We start from the raw sequence: 22,351 nt of genomic DNA on the forward strand, positions 1-22,351 counted from the left end.
CCCCTCACCCCCCACTTTCCTGTATTATAAGATAGGTTTTCATACCAAAATGAGTGTGCATTTTATTCTTTCCTTTAGTGGAATGTGATGAGAGTAGACTTCATGTTTTTCTCTCACCTCCTCTCTTTATCCCTCCACTAATGAGTCTTTTGCTTGCCTCTTTTATGAGAGATAATTTGCCCCATTCAGTTTCTCCCTTTCTCCTCCCAGTATCTTTCTCTCTCACTGCTTGATTTCATTTTTTTTTAAGATATGATCCCATCCTCTTCAATTCACTCTGTGCACTCTGTCTCTATGTGTGTGTGCGTGTGTGCATGTGTGTGTGTGTAATCCCACCCAGTACCCAGATACTGAAATGTTTCAAGAGTTACAAATATTGTCTTTCCATGTAGGAATGTAAACAGTTCAACTTTAGTAAGTCCCTTATGACTTCTCCTTGCTGTTCACCTTTTCATGGTTCTCTTCATTCTTGTGTTTGGAAGTCAAATTTTCTTTTCAGCTCTGGTCTTTTCATCAAGAATGCTTGAAAATCCTCTGTTTCTTTGAAAGACCATTTTTTCCCCTGAAGTATTATGCTCAGTTTTGCTGGGTAGGTGATTCTTGGTTTTAGTCCTAGTTCCTTTGACTTCTGGAATATCCTATTCCATGCCCTTCGATCCCTTAATGTAGGAGCTGCTAGATCTTGTGTTATCCTGATTGTATTTCCACAATACTTGAATTGTTTCTTTCTAGCTGCTTGCAATATTTTCTCCTTGACCTGGGAACTCTGGAATTTGGCCACAATGTTCCTAGGAGTTTCTCTTTTTGGATCTCTTTCAGGCGGTGTTCTGTGGATTCCTTGAATATTTATTTTCCCCTCTGGTTCTAGAATCTCAGGGCAGTTTTCCTTGATAATTTCATGAAAGATGATGTCTAGGCTCTTCTTTTGATCATGGCTTTCAGGTAGTCCCATAATTTTTAAATTATCTCTCCCAGATCTATTTTCCAGGTCAGTTGTTTTTCCAATGAGATATTTCACATTATCTTCCATTTTTCCATTCTTCTGGCTTTGTTCTGTGATTTCTTGCTTTCTCATAAAGTCCTTGGCCTCCATCTGTGCCATTATAATTTTGAAAGAACTATTTTCTTCAGTGAGCTTTTGAATCTCCTTTTCCATTTGGCTAATTCTGCTTTTGAAAGTATTCTTCTCCTCATTGGCTTTTTGAACCTCTTTTGCCAATTGAGTTAGGCTAGTTTTCAAGGTGTTATTTTTTTCAACATTTTTTTGGGTCTCCTTTAGCAGGGAGCTGATTTGCTGTTCATGCTTTGACTTCATGTCTCTCATTTCTCTTTCCAGCTTTTCCTCCACCTGTCTAACTTGATTTTCAAAATTCTTTTTGAGCTCTTCCATGGCCTGAGCACATTGGGTGGGCTGGGACACAGAAGCCTTGATTTCTGTGTCTTTGCCTGATGGTAAGCATTGTTCTTCCTCATCAGAAAGGAAGGGAGGAAATGCCTGTTCACCAAGAATGTAACCTTCTATAGTCTTATTTCTTTTCCCTTTTCTGGGCATTTTCCCAGCCAGTGACTTGACCTCTGAATATTTTCCTCACACCCACCTCGCCTCCTCATCCTCCCAGCCAGCGTTTGGGTTCTGAGATTCAAATGTTGCTTCCAGCCTCAGGGCTTTGGGCGGGGGCAGGGCTGCTATTCAGTGTGACATTAAGTTCAGATGCTCAGGTCAGGGCAGGGCCGCCTCTCAGGCTCAGTTCCCTCAGGGAGTTTATGCACAGACCTTCAACAATGGATCCAGGCTCCTGCCTGCTTGGGGAGCCCCGGTCTGCTGCCACCCCTCAGCTTCTGTCTCCCGAGGGGGCCCGAGCCATGGGGGCACTCCACTCCCCCCTTGACCCGCCAAAGAGACTCTCTCACTGACCCCTGTCACCTGTGGGTGGAGGGACTTGTGCGGCCACTGGAGATCCCGTCCCTGAAGCCCGCTCGGATCTGTTTCTCTTGGTGCCGCGGCCGCGGCAGGGCTGTACTCAGCTCCCAGTCCCGGCGCCCAGTCTGCAGTGCGAAGGACCTTTTGTGAGAGGTTTTCAGGTCTCTCTGGAACAGAAATCTCCCTCGCTCCAATGTTCTGTGGCCTCTGGGTGCAGAATTCACCGTGAGTTACTTCTTTGTAGTTGTTCTATTGGTTGTGGGTTCGGAGCTATGTGTATGTGCATCTTTCTACTCTGCCATCTTGGCTCTGCCTAGAAAGTATTTATTAAGCAAGATACTCTTCTGCACAAGAACCTATAAGGGTTCCCTACTGGTTATTGAATCAATGATAATAATAATAATACTTCTCATTTATAGCACACTTTGAGCCTTATGAAGCACTCTCCTATTCACAATCTGTGTGTTAGGGAGTACAAATATAAAGGGAATTGATCAAGTGCATTCCTGACTGGAATTCCAAAAGAGAGAAAAAAAAAGAGAAAAGGGATAAAATGAACTAGCCATTTCATAGTTTTCTTTTTCTGAACATAGATGGGGTGGCTCTTCTGATAAGAGTCAGTCCTCCTTCACCTTAGCTAGCCAATCTTCAAGATGAATCCCCCAGCAATGAGTCCAATCCATAAGATTTCAAGGTGTAAGTCTGTCATTATAGGAAATACTCTTCATACTAAGATCTCTTCAAGTTGATCTGTGGGAATTCATCAGATTAATAAGGGGCTCCTTAGTTCACCTCACCCCCGATTACCCTTGTATCAATATACTCATTTACATAAGAGAAAACTGAAGCTCAGATAGATTAAATAATTTATCCATGGCTGTATGGATACTAGCAGAATAGATCCTTGAAGCCAGATCAATTATCTAATCCTAAAACTATACTGCCTCTCAGCTTCAAACTCTTCAGCCTGGTCTTTTTAATCTGTTCTTACCCTACGTATGACCATCCTGATTAACATGCCCACATTGCCTCCTAACTGGTTTCCCTCCAATGAACTCAGTGTATCACCATCAAAGTGGTTTTAAAACATTTTTGACATAGTAGGACTACATAAATATTTTCAAGATATTGAATATTTTCTCTTGCTACTCCCTTGTTCTAAAATGTTGTTTTATATTACTTGCCTATGAGATCCTGTCCATTTTATCATACTGGTCTTTGTACTGTCCCCAGAATATGCCATATATATTTCTACCTTCATGTTAATTTTCTTATCTTGATTACCTCCCAATCCCTTTTATAGATCCATATTCTATTCATTCTTCTTCTCAGTTCACAGCTCTTCCATGAATTCTTCTCTGATCATTCCTGTCCAGGTTAATATCTTCTTTCTCTGAGTCTCTGAACTATAGAAATGATTACAACTTTCATTAGCATTGACTCCCATGTTGCTATGTAGTATTCTCTATTCCATATGTATTTGTCCTGTCATTCTAATGAGAAAATAAGAGACCTTGAGGGTAAAGATTGGGGCATATACTTTTGTACTTTACATACAACTCTCCTGGACCCTATAATCAGGACTCTGTTTGACCCTCAGAGGATACCAACCACAGTTAAGAAGATGATGGGAGCTAGTGTTTCAAGTTTCTATACTCAGATCCCTCTCTGAGCTCCTATGTTGAACAAGAAAAGTGACATTGCCAGAGAATACACATCCTTGAGAATAACCTGGTTAAAGACTAGTGACAAACTTGAAATATAGAAAGACTAGCCATGGAAAGCAGAACTGAGCAAGCAAATGGGTATTCCTTTTATTTAGAGTAACTGGTATTCATAACCTATTTTATGTCTTGGATAGCCAGGTGAAGCTTATGGCCCCTTTTCTAAGTATATTTTTAAATGCATAAAATAAAATACACAGGATTATGGAGGCATTATATTGAAATACAAATATCAAAATATTAAAAAAAGTAAGTTCATTGACCTCAAGTGATGATGGTTTAACATTAAGAAAACATAATCATATAAATAACAAAGATATTGAAGAAGAGTTGATCTTTGAACCCTATCTAAGAATGTAATTACAAGATGTCAAAGAGGTGAGCAATTGAAAGGGCACGTCTATACTTTGATCCCTTTATGATGTGTAAACATTTTTTCTTCTGAAATAGTTTTAAAAAGCAAACTCATTGGATGAACCAAAATGATACATGACTTTGAATTGTTTTAAATAGCTAAGTTCTAGGGTTATTAGTTCAATTTCAAGGAGTGCTGGCTTGGGAACACTGAAATTTACTACACCGCTCCCATTTACCAATAGTAGTTTAGCAATGACTGGCCCAGATGGAGACACTCCACCCAGCAGTTCAAGAGTTCATCAATTCCAAAGATCTTGAGGCATAATCGAATAAGCAGAGACACATATTCCAGGCAGATAGGGAAAGACAGTCAGTCATTCCAGGAAGGAAATGGCTTAGAAGAGTAGGATTCCTGGCAGCAGAGAAAAGAGCTGTGGAGAGGAGTCAATCTGGGTACTAAGTTCAGTGATCTGCCCAGCAGAGATGCTTTGCTCAAAGGGAGCTTAAAGAGGATGTTGCCTTTGGCACAACTGTACCCTACACTGTGCTTCATTACCACTGTGCTCTGATTTTGAGTCCACTTTCTTCATGGGCACTGTGATTATCTCTGGGAGAATCTGGCACAGGTTTTTGGAAGGTGGTGCTTTGTAGCCACAACTCTTACTTTGCTATCTTAGAAAGGGCCACTGCTAAGAACTAATTGCATGTCCTACTTGATTGTTAATAGAAAGCATACTGTTGAGAATTCATGAAGTCTAGCAGTAGGAGAACATACCAATAATATTGATTGTAAAAGTCTGAAGGAGCAACTGATCTCTGTTGAAGTGCAAACTGGGGGAGTAACCTAGAGGGGAAACTATGACAACAAAACTCACATGAATCTTTCAATAGACACAAAAAATCATTGACAAAACATAAAACTCATTTATGTCAGAAATGTTAAAAATCACAGGCATGGAAGGACCACTTGTAATATACTCTAAAGGATGTCTTTAAAACCAAGAGCTAATACTGCTCACAATGGAGAATCACTAAAAGTATTCCCAGATAGAAACAAGAATAGAGCAAGATATTTTTTTCTCCATTATTATTTAACAAGAAAGGTGACTAAACTGTCAATACAATTTGTCCCGATAATCCCTTTCCTAGGGATATATGGCCCCTGAGAAAGTTAAAGACAGGTGAATATATAACAAAATGTTGATAACAACACTGTTGTGGTTGTGATGACCTGGAAATTAAGTGTCCTTCAATTTGGAAATAACAGAAAAACCTATGATTTATGAATGTGGCTGAATATTATAGAGTAAGAAATGACAAGTATGGGAAGTTATTAGAAATATGGAGAGATTTGCATGAACTGATGCAAATGTAAAAGCAGTCAAGAGTTCAATAATCACAACATTATAAATGAAAAGATCATTGACAGAAACTCAAGGAAGTCTTGGAGGACAAATAATGAAATATGCCAGAGAGGAGGAGGAGGAATACTAGGAGAGAAACTGCATATCTTAGAGGCAGTTGTTGTATTCAATACTCTGGCTGAATAGTTTTTATTTATTACAAATGAGAATTCAGTATGTGTGTGTGTGTGTGTGTGTGTGTGTGTGTGTGTGTGTGTGTGTGTGTGTGTGAATGAGAGAGAGAGAGAGAGAGACAGGCAGACAAGAAGAGAGAAATAACTGTCATGCAAAGAGAAAAGGCAGTGACAAAATTTAAATAAAAAGATCAATTCTCAAACTATAAATATATATCAAATATCTTGTCTTAAGATCCACACACTTAGAAAACCATCTTTCTTCTTTTTCCATTCCTTTCTTTCCCTAATTTCTTCATTCTCTCTGGCTCTCAGCAGCCAAGAGCTCTCTGAAGCTTTAGAAAGGGGGAGTGATCTGTGAGAGAGAGGCAATGTAAAAGCAACTGGGGAGCCAGCCAGTCTTGAAGTTAGAGGACTTGTGTTCAAATCCTGTCAGTGAGACATACTGGTCATCATTTAACCTATGTTATTCTCTAAGACAATAAATTGTAGAGAAGGAGCTGATTTGCAATAGTAAGGGGGTTCCCTCAATGAGCGTTTCCTATGCCAAAAAATTAAGGTTGAAATGCACCCACACATCCAACTCCTCCCCCACCCCCAATATACACACCTGGCTACAAAGTAATTTTGGGAAACACTGATTTATGCTGGGGAATATGGATGAGATCTACACAGATAACTCCTTTCTTGGCATACCCAAGGGAGAACATGTGGGACTAAAGGGCTAAGCTATTCCCATAAACCTTCCTATTTCTTGGCATCCACAATTTACTTCAGGATGAGAAGTTATGGAAGCTTCTGTGTTTAACAAGAAAGCAAATTACTGTCTAAGAAATGGTGTTTAATGATGATTAAAGCAACAGTAATTAAAGAGAAGAGAGGGCTCTATCTATGCACATGGGAACAGTAATATTCTCGATTAATCATCTTGTTATTATTAAATATTTATTGAATGCCCATGGTAGCAGCAAACAGTGTAGAGCCAGCATGAGAGAGCTCATATAAGATGGGTTCTTGTCCTTTGGCAGCTTCTATTCTAAAGAAAATTTAATGTCCCTTTAAGATAATACGCCCTAACAGAGACTCTTGGAAAGATGAAATGATAGAAGGCTGAAGCAATTCCTAGTTCCAGGCCTGATCTGCCTTTGGAGACTCCCATATGTTAGACATGTATAAGGGTCTTGATTTTCTTCTCTGTTTATTAGGAGAGCTTGTGAGATTTGTTTTTTCCTAGGTATAAGGCATCTTGAACACAGAAAGTAGAATATGATGCTTTGACACCCAGATTCTGACCTTGACTCTGCAACTAATTTGGGAAAGTCAATTACCCCCCCACCCCTTTTCAAAATTAGCTTCCTGATCTGTGAGATGGAGAGAATTGTATGTGATTTAGCTGTTTCTTGGTGTGGTACAGTGGAAAGAGGACTGGCTTTGAAATCAAAAGAGTTGGCTTAAAATCCTATCTCTCATGCCTGCTACCTGTGTGACCTTGGATAAGTCATATAACCTTGATGGTACCTCAGTTTCCTAGTCTGTAAAATTAAGGAGTTGGATTAAGGGACTTCTGAGGTTCTTTGCAGCTTGAAATCTACATTCTATGATCTTTCTCTGTATTCACAAAGACAAAATCCTTGTTCAGAACCTGATTATCTCTTACCTGAACTGGACTTTTATAAAAGTCTAGTTATCCAGTCTCTAGAATTACATTCTCCAATCCATTTGCTAGATAGCTTCAAAAATAATTTTTTTAAAGATTAGGAACCACTATTCTACATTTCAAAATAGCATATCAAATAAAGTTGAGAAGAAAAGATCCCTCTATGAACACTTTGGGTACATTCTTCCAAAGGTTACTGTTACCGTTCAGGGAAAACATATATAGAGAACACAGGTGATTAGAAAATACATATGGAAAGTACACATGAAGGGAACATGTGGTTAGGAAATATATATGGAAGTCTTATGAAGGAATTATATGCATAGAGCATAATAATGGCTCTGACAACTCATGTCTCTAATTTTGTGGACCTATTAAGAGCCTTTGCTGCTGTCTTCTGGCAGTGATAAGCCTAGATTTCTCTCTGCTGGGCATTGTGTCTCTGATTTCCATAGGGAAAACTGTGCCTTCTAGGCATGTCATCTCTGCGGTGGACATCCAGCTGTTTCTGCTGGGACTTTCTAGTTGCTGAGCTGCTCTCTGCTAAAAACCCATTTGCTGAAGCGTGTGACTACACAGCCTCTTGTGACAAGGGCAAGCTGTCAGTTTTCTAGTTCCTAAAGAAGGCTAAGAGCTTCCATAGTCAGTTAATGGCAACCAGACCAAGGTCATGAAGATGACCTGACCCCAGGCTAAGCTCACCTCTTCTTTTTATCCTATGTCTGGTGCTGATTGGTAGTCCATTGTCCCAGACAACTATCTGATTTGGGTGAGCACACTTCTTGTAAATTCTTTTTAACCTCTGTTGGTGATTCTGTGCTCCCAAAGCCATTATGGTGAGGTCCAGCTGCCAAAAAAACCTTCAAAGACCTTTATCTTTTGATGTGGAGGAATTCTTTGACATTTAAAAAAATTGAATAAGGATAAAATCAAAATGAAGATAAAATGATTACTCTCTGTTCCTGGTTCAGATTCCTGTCTTTATTATATACACCAAATAAAGAAACAAAAAGCCCTGACTTTTGAATTGTATTCTTATCAGCACAAAATCTTTCTCTCCACAGTTTAGTTATTTGTCTACATGTTGTATCCCCACAATAGACTGTAGCCTCCTTCCTTTCATTCAAGAATGAAATGTGTTCATTCTTGTATCCCTTCCCTGGTAATTAATAATAGTAATGATAATACTAACAATTGGCATTTTTATAATGCTTTAAGATTTGCAAAGCACTTTACAAATTTTGGTTTATTTTATCTTCCTTGTAATTCTAGGAGAAGAGCACTACTATTATCATTATTTTGTACATGGGCAGAGAGAAATTATGTAATTTGTCCAAGATCAAACAACTTAATAAGTAACTGAAGGAAGATTTGAACTTGTCTTTTCCTGACTCCAACTCCAGAATTCTATGTAATGAACCCCCTAACTGTCTAGAGATGCTGAAAGGGAAAGGATCTGTGAATTCACTATTAAAAGAAACCTCTTTGGAGGAAACGTCCTCTACTTGTGTATATCTGCGCCTGCTTTGCAAATTTATAGTCTCAGAATGTTACTTAGCTAGTCAATAGACCTTTATTAAATGCCTATTATGTGCCAGGTACTGTGTTGTGTTCAGATAGGATGTGAACTTCCCAGAGACACAAATCCAGTATGTTTCAGATGCAGATTTTGTTGGAAAACATGTTTTGTTAAAAGCAAATGTTATCAGCAACAAAATGAAATTGAAGTTAAAATATATGCTAGGTGATCCAGTGGATAGAGCACTTAGACTGGAATCAGGAGGAGCTGAGTTCACATTTGGCCTTAGACATTAGGTGTGTGACACTAGGCAAATCACTTAACCCTGTTTGACTCACATTCCTCATTTTTAAAATGAACTGGAGAAGACAATGACAAACCATTTGAGTATCTTTGCCAAGGAAACCTCAAATGGGGGCACAAAGAGTTAGACATAACTGAACAACAATGAAAAATATATTTAGAATATGAGAAAGTGTTGGTTATGAATCTCAAACTAAAATGTTATATATTTGAATACCTCTATGAATTTATCATCTCATCAATATGGACATTGCCTTTACTGGTACAGATTGTAACCCAAGTACTGTGATTCTTCATTATGCTTTTCTGTAAATCTTTCACAGGGGATGCAAAAATGCACTAGAAGTCTTCTGTGTTTGTATTTTTACAATATTTTTGTGGCTACTAGTCTTCATGGAGAACCTTACTGTGAAGGAAGGTGAAACAATAAACCAAGAAACAAGGTCAGGAATGAGGTGGAATGAGGCCACTTAGGATGAGGGAGATGAATGTCTGAGTGAGTCTAAAGTGGATGGAATTCTAGCATTATCTTTTTACAGAATGCTGAAGACATTTAAGTAGAGACCTTGCTAATGCATCCCCTTTTAAGGCAAGCTCATCTCTAATGAGGACCAGTGGTCTCCCTAATGTCCTTGGATTCCTACTTTGTCCAGAATGTCAGTCACTCTTCCACTGTTAAGGTGGGGCAGAGACAGTAAATAGAGAGACTTCCCATTCTAGGGATCTAATGCAATCCTTGCATTCTAGCAGGAGGAAAGGGGAAAGAATTTGTGGGTTCTGAATATTCACTGGTTTGTTCTAAGTGCATTTCTTCTCTCTTTTCCAAGTGCCTGGAGATGGTGTGGAAGTGAGCATGTGTGTATGTGTGTTTATGTGTGTGTGCATGCATGTTTGTTTAATTTGTGTGATCTCTCAGAAGATGTTACTTGCACACAAATTTGTTGTACCTATGTTATAGCATGTATTAGACTTTCAGTGCCATCTTGTCTATTGCCTAGTGTGTGTTCCCACCTTAGTTATGAATTTACCTATTGGGCTTCTCTCTTCTTTGACACTGAGATGAGAACAGTGCCTTTAGGGCTTTGAAGTTTTGAAAGAGGATAGAGACCATAATTTTGGAGTGAGAGGCTCCATTCAGGCAAAACTTGCCTAATACCCAGGTCAGTACATGGGGGTGCTTGGCACCTGGATGAAGAGGTCCAATAAGGAGGAGAGAGCAGGAAAGGGGGAAATTGGAAGGGCCTTTTCCTCTTGAAGGCACCTGGATGAAGAGGTCCAATAAAGAGGAGAGAGCAGGAAAGGCGGAAATTGGAAGGGCCTTTTCCTCTTGAAGGCAATCTTTCTTCTTGTCTCCCTCAAAGTCATTTGAAAGCAGTGAAGACAGGAAGGGCCCCATGCACATGTTAATGCCACTCTCTAGCAAACCTTATTAAGTAGAAGATCTGGCAGTTGGGATCAGATTTGACTGATCACGCCACTTCCTTCTTAAAAAAACCTTCAATGGTTCTGAATTACCAGGAGGATAAAATGATATCTAAATGAGACAAATAAAATATAAAATAAGAAAAAAAGTTTAACTTTCAGGAACTTGTACAATCTAGACCCATATAATCCTCTAATTTATACCTAATTATTCCATCATATAAACTATTTATTTCATGTATCATTACCATTCCTTGAAAACACTACCCATACTTGAGAATCAAATGTGAGGCAGCATACAATGGTAGGAAAAATACTAGATTTGAGTTAGGAGAACTCTGTTTTCCTCCTAACTGTGTAACCTTTGCCAACTCACATAACCTTTCTGGGTCTCAGTTCGTCTCTTACAAAATGCAGAGGTTGGTTTTGGATATAGCTAAGGTCTCTTTTAGCTTTAAATCTGTGAACTTATAAGATCTTACATTTGGCCTTTTCAACAAATAATTTTATAATATTTAAGTACCTGCTGAATGTAGAGCACTATATTAGGCATAGAGATATTGTTTAGAAATGAAATGATCCATAGTTTATGAAACTAATAGCCTAATAGAATGATATGGTGTATACACAAGTAGCTACTCCACAAAATAGTATTTAAATGCAGAAAAGAGGTTCCAAAGGAATTCAATGTAAGGTCCAAAGTGGCTGAAAAGCCATTTATGACTGTAAGAATCAGGGCTGATTTCATGTCATGTAAGTTAGAATTTAAAGGAGGCTAGAATTCAACAGGTGTAAGCAGAAAGGAGAAATTTCATGCAAAAGAGAATGAATAAAGGTGGAAGGGTGAGAAAGTGTTTGGTGGGTATGGAGGATGGTGAATAGCATGAATTTTGTTATGAATTAATACTGAAAAAGCAGCAAGATACAATATTGCAGAGGACCTTGAATGCTTAACTAAGGAGTTTGAACTTTGTAGACAAGTGTGACCCATAGTAGAACTGGGAACAGATAAGTAATATACTTAGATCTATGAATATTGAAGAATAACCCAGCTTTGCTGAGGATTTATTGAAATGGAAAGATGGTAAGGTGGAAAGAGCTTGTAGTCTCATAGAGCTAGAGTTGTTAGAAGGAGGGGAAGAAAACAACCATTATTAAAGTACCCCACCCCACCCAGGTGCCAGACACTGCAAAATGTTTTATAAGTATTATTTGATTTGATCCACTTTACACACATTACCTCATTTGATGTTCTCAACATCCCTGAGAGGTAGACGCTATTATTATCTTTATTTTATAATTGAGAAAAAAAAAAAAAGAAGTGACTTGCCCAGAGTTTGAAGCCAGATTTGAAGTCAGATTTGAATCCAGGTCTTACTGCGCTACTTAAGGAAGGTGGGGTTGTAATAGGTTAAGCAAGTAATAATGATGGTCTGGTCTAGAATGGCAGCAAAAGGAATAGAAAAGAGACATTTGGAAGAGACAATATAGGTATAGAATTGACAGGACTTGGTAACTAGTTGGATATGAGGAAGTTAAATATACCACAAATGATTTGAATATGGGACATCAGGCATGGTGGTATGCCTTATAAAGGTGGTAATGGCAGAAGGAGGAACAGTTCTTTGGAGAAAGAGAGAGCTCAGATGAGCAGTCCAAATGTGAAATATCAGAAAGAGAGGGAGCCCAAGAGGTCTTGTGGGCAGTTGAAAATGTATGTCTGGAGTTCAGAAAAGTAGTCAGGGCTAAAGATAGAGATCTCATTGTCATCTGCATAAAGGTGATATTGACATCACGAAAATAAATGAAGTCACAGAGAGTAAGAGTGGAGAAACTCCATGAAACTCTAAGAAATATGAACATCCATTATATGATACCACAAATATAAGATAATAATAATGTATTAAAAGATACTATTACTACTGTTGTCACTATACTTAGATGAAATAGTAGATGAAATCAGAGAGCTACTAAAATTTGAAGAGAGAAAAATAGAAGAGACTGAGGTCACTGAAAATCTTCACTTAATGTGAATTCCAGAAAGTATATTTAATAATGAAGCAGATGACAGATACCTAGAAAGACACAATCAAGTAGCTAGAATTATACCTTGGAAATTTCGTATCCTTTATAAATTAATATATAACAAATATTTGATCTACAAAAAAACCCTCAATACATACTTGAAGATTCAACAAACTTTATTGGAACTGAAGCATTGTCACAGATAGACTTGATATCCCAAACTGTCTGGACCTATGACTAAGTCATAAAATTTTAAGAAAAAAATGCTTTTAAAAGTTGTTACCATATTAAATACTCATAATTTCCAAGCTAGATGCCATGAAAAGGTTTCAAAATAGAGAGACTTACCAGAGGAAGAAGAAATAATGTAGAAACACAATAAGGTACATATCATACCTCTTAGTCTTTTCTAATAGAAATTTTATTCAGTTAAAAATAATTACTTCCTCAACCTGTACAATGATTTGTGGAAAATTAAATTTAAAAGAATAATAGCAGGATAGTAACTTCTACCTGAACCCTTGAACTACCTGAACATGAAAATGATTAAAAGAAGGTAATTTTTAAAATGAGGTCAAATTGGGCCAATTGTAACTATTTTCAACTACCATAAAATAATTCAATTATGTAATAATATGATGAGGTCAAATTAAACAGTTGTAATTGGTTCAATTGTATTACAATAAGTATTCAATTATATAATGACTACTATTACTAATCACTAATCATTTCCTGTCCTCCCCTGCCCTTCCTTCCCTCCCCCCTGCCCCCCCGCCCGGCAATGACCAACCCTTCATTCATAAGAAGAAGGTGAAAAACAATGGTAAAATAGGAGAATGCCAACTTAGGTGATATTTAGTGGAGACCCTGTTTTCTCTCATACTGCAAAGGTAGTTTTCAAAGTCTAGCAATGTGCCTAGTGTTGGGGATACAGAAGGCAGTATCTGCTCTCAAGGAGCTCACAATCAAATGAGGAAAGAGACAATATGTGAATAAATATATACAAACCAAGCTATAATCACGATAAATGGGAAATAATTAGCACAGGGAAGGAACTACAATTAAGATGGGTTGGGGATGGTTTCCTGTAGAATTTTAGTTGGGACTTAAAAGAGGCCAGGGAGGCCAGCAGGCAGAGATGCAGAGGGAGAACATTTCAGGTCTGGGGGCGTGGGAGGTGGGGGCGGGACAGCCAGAGAAAACGTCTAGATTTGAGAGATGGAATGTCTTGTTTGTGGAACAACCAGGAGTCCAGTGTCGCTAGGTCAGATTGGAAGTGATGATCAGTTTGACAAGATCAGTGAAATGAGTAGTGCTCATTTACGTCTGGCACTAGAGGTGATTATAATATCTCATTTCCCACTCAGCTACCTTCATTGTGAACTTCTGTCCACAATTCTCCACCATTTCTTCCTCCCCTCCATCCCACCCCCTTTCCAGCTTTCTTTTGTGTGCTATCTTCCTGTTAGATTGTAAGCTCCTTGAGGACAAGGACTTTTTCATATTTGTATCCCCAGAGTTTAGCATGGTGATTGGGACACAGCAGGTGCCTGATAAGTGTTTACTTACTATTAACTATCTGAATAAATCAGAAAATGAATAATTCACTTTCTGGAAATATTTCTGTATTACTAAAACATGCTCATTACAGCCATGAGGAAAGAATCTCTCTCTCTCTCTGTCTCTCTCTCTTTCTCTCTCTGTCGCTCTCTTTCTCTGTCTCTTTCTGTCCACCCCCCTGACCCTCTCTCTATGAAAGTTGTGGCCAGTGAAAGGAATTTTGGTATGGAAAGTCACAGAGATGAATAAAACAATAGGGTAGTCCACTGCCATATATTTTCTAGGTGCGACAGTCATGATTTAATTGCATTTGAGAGAGAGAGAGGGAGAGAAGTGGAAATGGGGTGTATGCATATGACAGAAGGTTAGAAAATTGTCAGGGAGAAAATGAGTAGGCATGATCTAAGAGAGAGGACCTTTATAAATTAGTACGTAAATCCCTTTTCTATGAGTCCACTCTCTTTAATATCCTTGAGAATTCAGCAAATACAAATATGCTGGAATTGGAACATACTCTCCAAACTGCAAAAAAAGAAAAGCTTTTGAAATGTTAAGACTTAGGAGAAGGACATGAAACCACATGGGAAGAGGATGTGATTCTTGTAGTCTCACCTACCACTGTGTTGTTGTAAAGATCCTTTCAGAGAATTGTTGCTGCTATTGGTTCTTCATTCTTGAAGAGTTCCAGTGACATCATGGGGTGATATCTTGACTTGCACCTGAATTGGATTTAAGTGAAGCAGAATTGTGCAAAGTCATCAGCCTCACTGTCTCCTCCAGAGTCATCAAAGTCCAGTGGCAAGACAGAAGTTGGTGATGGCTCAGGATGCAGTGGTTGACCTTGGTCTTCCCAAATTTATGTCTTTACAGGATGAGCTTACACATCCCTATAAAATAACAAGAATAATAAAAATCTGTCACTATATCCACTTGTACAACCATTCTCAGAACCTAAATATAAAATAATAACCAGACAGTGACTTGTGTTGGGCCATTTATATCTAAACCCTATCAAAAAAGATGAGAATGAGAAGACAGTTATAGTAACTTTAATAATGATGTTGCTGTTGCTCACATTACTCTCTTGGCTTGGAATGCACCCCACTCCATCCACTACCCCACTTCTAAATCCCATACATCTTTTAAAGTTCAATTTAAAACTGATGTACTTCAAAAAGTCTCCTCTGGAGTCTTGAGTCCATATTCATCTTTCACTTTGATATTCTCCTATAGCACATATTTTCTATAATATTTATCTAATATTTCATCATATACCATCTTGCATTTTGATTTGCATTTCATGTTTATTAGTTTTGTTTTTTCAACTAAATTGTGGACTATAGGGGAAAAGAGTGAATTTGGAGTCAGATGACATAGATGTGAATTCTGTTTCTGCTTCGCATTAGCAGTGTGATCTTGGAAAAATAACTTCACCTCTCTGGGCCTCTCTCTAGGCTAGTCTGTTCTTTTAGGTTCAGTTTTAGAACAAAGTGAAACATTTGTAGACCATCTAAGAGTTCATTATAGTATGTTATTTAGCAAACATCGGTTTAATGGGGGGCAGCTCCCTTCCTCCACAAGCTCAGTGCTAACCAGTACATGTGTTATACATGTGTCAGGCTAGAGGGAGGAGCCACTTACTCTTCCTGTTCTGGTTTTTACTTAGGTGACCAAGAAGCTATGTTAATAATTTAACTTGATTTGACTCTGGACCAATAAAAACTGTTAAGGAAAAACTAGCCTACTCTGCATGAGAGTTATTATTAGTTCTATGACAGCCTCAGTTTCTTCATCTGTAAAATGAAGGGACTGGAATAGATAACCTCAAAAATCTCATCCAGTTCCAATCCTAGGAGATTTATTTATGAGATTATGAAGTTGTTTAAAGTAGGAATCATGCTTATACTTCTCTTGTGTCCTCCACAAGTACTATGTTAGGCATGCAATAGAAACTCACTATGTTCTTGTTTGTTGAATAAATTAGGGGTAAAACTTATACAGAGAGTCATTTACATGAGTGTTCACACTCATTCACAGATGAGAATACATTCATTCTCTCTTTTTCTCAAATCTTCTCTATTAAGGCATCTATCCCAAATACAACATCCTGGGAAAGACAAATTTCCTAATCATCAATCTGGCTTCCCAAAATAATGCTTCAATATTCATGATGACAGGGCATATTTCAACCCCAAAGGGATACCATTTATGAGATGTCTGATTTGTGTATCTGAGAGAAAGCACGTGTCCCATTTGTCTCAGACAAGTGTCCTAGTTTTCCTGGCTCAGATTAAAGATGTATCCATTGTTCAACTATGGTGGAGTCATTTTGGCCTTCCCTCTCATTTTGTTAATATCTTTCATAAGAATAGGCAACAAAGAAAGGAGAAATGAACAGGAGCTAAATTTCTCCAATTATGGCTAATCCCATTGACACTCTGAGATTGGCAGAATGAGAAATCAGTTGGTGACTTCCTGTTCAGCAAACAGGCAATAAACATGAAAAGGCAAAAATGGGACCTGGACAATATCTGTAGCCAGCTGGTATACCCTGGAAATGCTCTGCCAAGGAAGCATGTAGTATGTAGCTTGTAGATGAGGCAGTGGCCCTTATAAGATAGGCTGGGAGGGAAGATATGACCCAAGAACTGCCATCTCCCTCTTCTCTGCTTAACTATTCTCACTGAAAATAGGCCTTTGAAAGGGCTTTGCATGAACCAATAGCTCACCTTCATGCACAGCCTTAATGTTTATATACAACTTTCTTCACAATGGCACCATGAGATAAATAATGTAAGTTTCATTATCCCACTTTATAGATGAGGAAACATAGATACAGATAATTAAGTGATTTATTCAGGGACCCAGAGGTAGGAAGTGTCACAGCTAGGACCTGAACCCTGTTTCCAGTCTCCAATTCAACACTTATAACAACCACTATACTACATTCCCTTTAAGGTGCTCCAGCAGAAAATTTAAAGGAAGAAATAGCAGTCCTTGATGACTAATAGTACCTAGGTGTTGCAGAAGGAGAGAGATGTCAAAAATGCCCAAGATATTTTGAATTTCCACACCTAATATCCCTCTTTGGCCTTATACTCCAGTTCACTATCTTGGTTTCTCTTAGACATACTACTTAAAGCCTAATTTGGCTCCTTGTCTAACACCTGCCTTCAAGCCTTCTGAAAAGCAGCTTCCTAGTATACCCTTCTTCCCTGAGCCTGCCAAGCTTGGCCTCTTAAAGTCCTACTTCTTCCAGGAAGTTTTTTTTGTCCTGATGATTCTCCATTGCTGTGCTTGGTCCAAGAGTGGGGCTGTTGGCTCTTGTATGCAAAGTGGTGAAGAAAGTGTTTTAAGGATTTTATATTATATCCAATCTTCAAGAAAGAATCAGAGGAGTTCTATGTATACTTAATGTAGTTAAAACACAGTTGAGGAAGGACATTTATTTGTCCATTTTAAAGATGAGCAAACCAAAGCTTAGAAACATTAAGTGCCTTTCTCAAGCTAGGAATAGAATCCAAGTCTCAGGAATTTTATCCCCAGGCTCTGGCTGTGAGACCAAACTGTTCTATGCTCCCCAGAGGGATATGAAAATGAACTTCTCTCTTGGCTAGGGTCAGACCTGAGGTTTCATGCACAGTTCCGTCTGGACTTGGAAGGTGGTTGTTTTTGAAGCCCCTTCCAAACAATCCTTGTAATATTTTCCATCTTGAATCTCAGCAAACATTAAGAACATGGGGTGGGACCTTGGCCCCTCCCGTAAAACTCCTGGCTTGTTTCTATTTATTTAATGATTAATCCTTCAGCACTAAGTGGAAGGGTAATATTTTCCTTCTGTCTGGACTGGATGAGCTCCCAGCTTCAGTCAGGTACCTTCAGGCTGGGGCACTGAAGATCTGAAACATGCCTTTTGTGTTAGCCGTTGGAAAGCCAACTTAGGGGTCAGGGAGAGCTCCTTATGGCAGAATTTTTTTGCTTCCTTTGCTCCAGGAGCAAGTAGGGGTGCTCAGGATAAACTCTACAGCATTAGTAATGAAGAGGAGGCAGGAGACATGAACATAATTAATTTCAAGAGATTTTGTGTTATGTACTTATACAGTATATGTGTGCTGATGCACCTTGGGCATGCTAAAGAGTGTTGTGGGCATACATATTGAGCAAGTCCCTATTCATTGCCATTGTAGAACACAAGAACCATGTCGATTTCAATGTGTTTTTAGTTATAGTTGAAATGCTAACATTAGAAGGAACACATTTGCATTTATTATATACCTTTCCAATTTGGGCACCTTCACTCATCCCTTCTGACTCAATTTTAATTGACTGCCAACAGGAAGGGTGGAGGGAGTGGGATAAGGTTGAAAGACACTCATAGAATTTCTTAGAATCCTATCCCCAGCTTCATAGAAACATTGGAGCTCAGATTTAAAGGGATCCTAGAGGTCACTTAGTCCAATCCCTGGCTTGTGTGTGTGTGGCTCAAAATGGTGTCATTAAAAAAAAGACAGATTTAGAGTCAGAGGATCTGGGTTTACATATTGGCTCAGCTATTTAACATTTTTGTGTCTTTAAGAAAGTGTTTTAACCTCTTAGCTACTCAGTTTTCTTATCTGTAAAATGAGGGGATTGGACTAGAAACTAGATGATCTCCAAGGACCCTTCCAACTTTCACTTTGTGATCCTATTAATTAGAAAAAGGAGAATTTAAGTAAGGATGTGGTGATGTTAGACATTCCGCTGTATAAAGTGCTTTTAACAACAACAGCAAAAAATAGGAGCCTCAAAGATTCTCATAAAGTCTTCATGTACACTAATGGCTCAGTAAGTAGAGATTCCCATAGGCTGCAAAATAATCTGTTATATATGCACATGTATATACATATGTGTGTATACAATATACTATAAATAAATGTATACATACTTAAGATGTATGCATACATATATTTATACAAATTGAATGAGTTAGAGCTAGAGTGATAGATTCAGTGGAAAAAAAGAAACTCTAAATATGTGACATTTTATATTATGCAACAGTGGGAGATTGGACTAAATGACCTCGAGTATCCTTTCAAATATGAGATGCTATAATCTCCTTGGGTCTCATTTTCTCCATTTTAAAATGATGAAGTTGTTTTAGGCAGCCTCTCAGGCCTCTTTAAACTCTAAAATCCATGATCCTGTCAATGAAAGTGTATAGATTTTGGAGGTATGAGTATGTTTGTATATATGTACTTAAATTCGTTGATGGGGACTCATTAGTCCTCTAATGAATTGACTTCTGATGATTTTATCTCTGTCCCTTCTCATATTAATAGCTGTGGATGTGAAGGGGAGTGATAGAAAGACTCAAAGATTATTCCTCGCATTTTGGACTGCTGGGTTAGGCTAAATGTGATCACAGTTGGTTTCCATCCAACATCTGCTGCTGGAAAGGGAACTGGGAAAGTCGAGTTTTGGATGTTCTAGTCTAGTTCCACACTGTCTACTTTTAAAAGCTACTATGCTTGCCAGTACTTGATGCTCACTAGGGAATAAATTCACTCTGGGCACTGGCTCCCTCTGACCTTTAAATGGACAATGTCCATAAGAGAGTAAGAAGAGAATCTTAGACATAGAGCCACAGTATATATAGCAGGTGTGTGTTAACACTAAAGGCCCGCAAGATTTCAGAAAAACCTAGGCAGTCTAACATAAATTGATGGAAAACAGAACCCGGGGAACATTGTGCACAGTAACAACAATATTGTAATGATGATTAACTCTGAAAGATTTAGCTACTTTGATCAAGAAAATGATCCAAGACAATTTCAAAGGATCCATGATGAAAAATGCTATCTACCTCCCAAGAGAGAGTTGATGAAATCTGAGTGCAATTTGAAAAATACTTTTAAAATTTCCTTTATTTTTCTTTTTTTTGGTGTATTTTCTTTTGCACCATGTTTTGCATGACTTAATGTATAATTGATATATTGCTTGCCTCCTCAAGGGGTGTGGGAGGGAAGGAGAGAATTTGGAACAAAATTATTTTTTAAAAATTACAAATGTAATTGGGAAATATCTAACAAAATGAATTTTTAAAATACATTTTTTAAAAATAGTAGAGGCCTTGATTAGATTGTGACAAAATATTGGGTGTGTGAATTGGTATGCTGTAAGTAGCAGCTAAATTCTCAACTCTTCCAGGAAGCCTTCCTTAATTAATTAAAATCACATTAATCCCTCCTTTTCTGAATTTATAATTAACTCTATACATCTTAGCATTTAATTACACTCATTATTTATAGTGCTACTGTTGACAACATCCCCAGATGAATTGTAAGCTTCTTAAAGGTAGGGACTATAGCCTATACTTCTTGTAAACCTTCTTGTCCATCCTCTATCACTTAGCAAAGAGGCTCAATAAATACTTATTGATTGAAAAATTATGAGATTATTCCATGAGCAGGAATGAACATTTAAATTTAAATAAAGTCATCTTGAGCACTGTCAGATGATATAATTAAGTGTATGATATTCCTGAACTTAGGGAAACTTTAACAGGGGAATATCATTCATTAAAAGAGTATTAATATGTAAAGATCTTTATTTGACCCATAGCTATTAATCTATTTAGAGAACATTCATTGAATCACAAAATCTCAATGCAGTGAAACACTTAAGAGGTCATCTAGCCATTTTCCTTTCTGACCAAGAATCCATCCTAAAATGTCTCTAATGAGTGGTCATTCCACTTTCAACTAAAGATCTCTAGTAGATTTAATATTAGTCTTTGACTAATGTTTATCCTGGAAATAAAGTGTACTGATCATTAGGTACACATACTACTGAGAGGTGACCCTTGAGTTTCTAGAGTGCAGTCAAATCTCAGTAATCTTCACTGAATAAGGTCAGTAATGGCATATATAATGCCAAAAAAAGCAGATAATACAAAATAAATTTTGACTTTGGAATCTCTCATTTTTTTTCCCATTTAATCCACCCCTTTACCCTAAAGTAAGGCATGTTTTCCTTCCTTGTGCTTTGATTCCTTTGATATCCAAGTGTGGAAATTTCATTCCTTGAGTGCATAGATTGATGGGGAAAAGGCACAAAGTATAATGAGAAGAAAAGCCAAAAAGGAAACCTGGAATATGACAAAAACACCCACAGTGTATTTACTTCTTATGCAGATAGTTCAAGGAAGAGGGTACCTTATTAAAAAAAGGTTATTGTTGGGGATTAGCTTAGATGCAATAACTTAGGACATATAGAATGTGGGATATGAGCCCCATTTGGCAGAATCTGTAAGTCCTCATGTTGTAAGTGGTCTGAGTCTGTGGTTGTGAGCCCAAATAATTTCCAACCACAAGGAGGCATTCATAGGCACTTTCCTAGTCCTGTTGCATAGGAGGGATAAGGTATTGGGTGTTTCCATGCTTAACCTGAGGATTCTGAATCTCTATCCCACTGATAGAAGTGCTAGAGAAATCCTAAGATGTCAGTGGTTCCCAGAAAGTAAGCGATATGCAGTCTCTGCTTCTTTCTGCCACTACCACACTGACTAAGTATACAGGCCTTATAGATTATTGTGGATTTACCTGATCAGAATCATCTCTTGAACCTTTACCTCTTTCCTGAACTTATTTCATTGAACCTTAATCATGGGATCCTGGCATAATAGAATCATCTTTCCACAAGAAGAGGGAAAGTATGCTTAGATATTATGTACAGCATTTTATTCTCAGGTAGAATCAATAAAGATAGTAAAGCAATATGCAATCTAACAGAAATATCATGTCTTTGTTCTTATAGCTTTCCTCAGACCAAAGTAGATCCTTGATGATATATAGACTTTCTAGGACATGCATGATCGGTTTGCGTATGAAAGAGAAACAGCTAAATACTGGGGATACAAATAGAAAAGTGACAGTCTTTACCCTCAGAGAGATTACCTTCTAATGAGGGCACTCACCATGCATAGGTTAATGGTGGCAAAGAAAGGATGTTTGGGTCGAGAAAGTCCCAGGAATGGTTTATTAAGGGAGTCAATAAAATATCTTTTCCAGAAGCTACGGTAGTATTTTTTTATTACAATTTCCAGATCAAGGGGTCCAGAGTTGAAGTGGTAAGAGTGGGCATACAGAAGAAGGGCAGATGGCAAAAATGTTGGTTGTGTTAGATAGTTGGAAATTTGCCCTGTACAAATGTTCTTCTGCAAGTAAGCAAATAAGTGTGAACTACATAACCTGATTTGCAACTGAAGTTCAACTCACACATTCAGTGAGGCCAGTGTTTCAAAGAAAACTGAAGTACTTGTGACTTGGGACCACTTGCAGTCATGATA

Source organism: Notamacropus eugenii, chromosome 4, assembly GCF_028372415.1.
Source record: "Notamacropus eugenii isolate mMacEug1 chromosome 4, mMacEug1.pri_v2, whole genome shotgun sequence".
Classification (NCBI taxonomy): Eukaryota; Metazoa; Chordata; class Mammalia; order Diprotodontia; family Macropodidae; genus Notamacropus; species Notamacropus eugenii.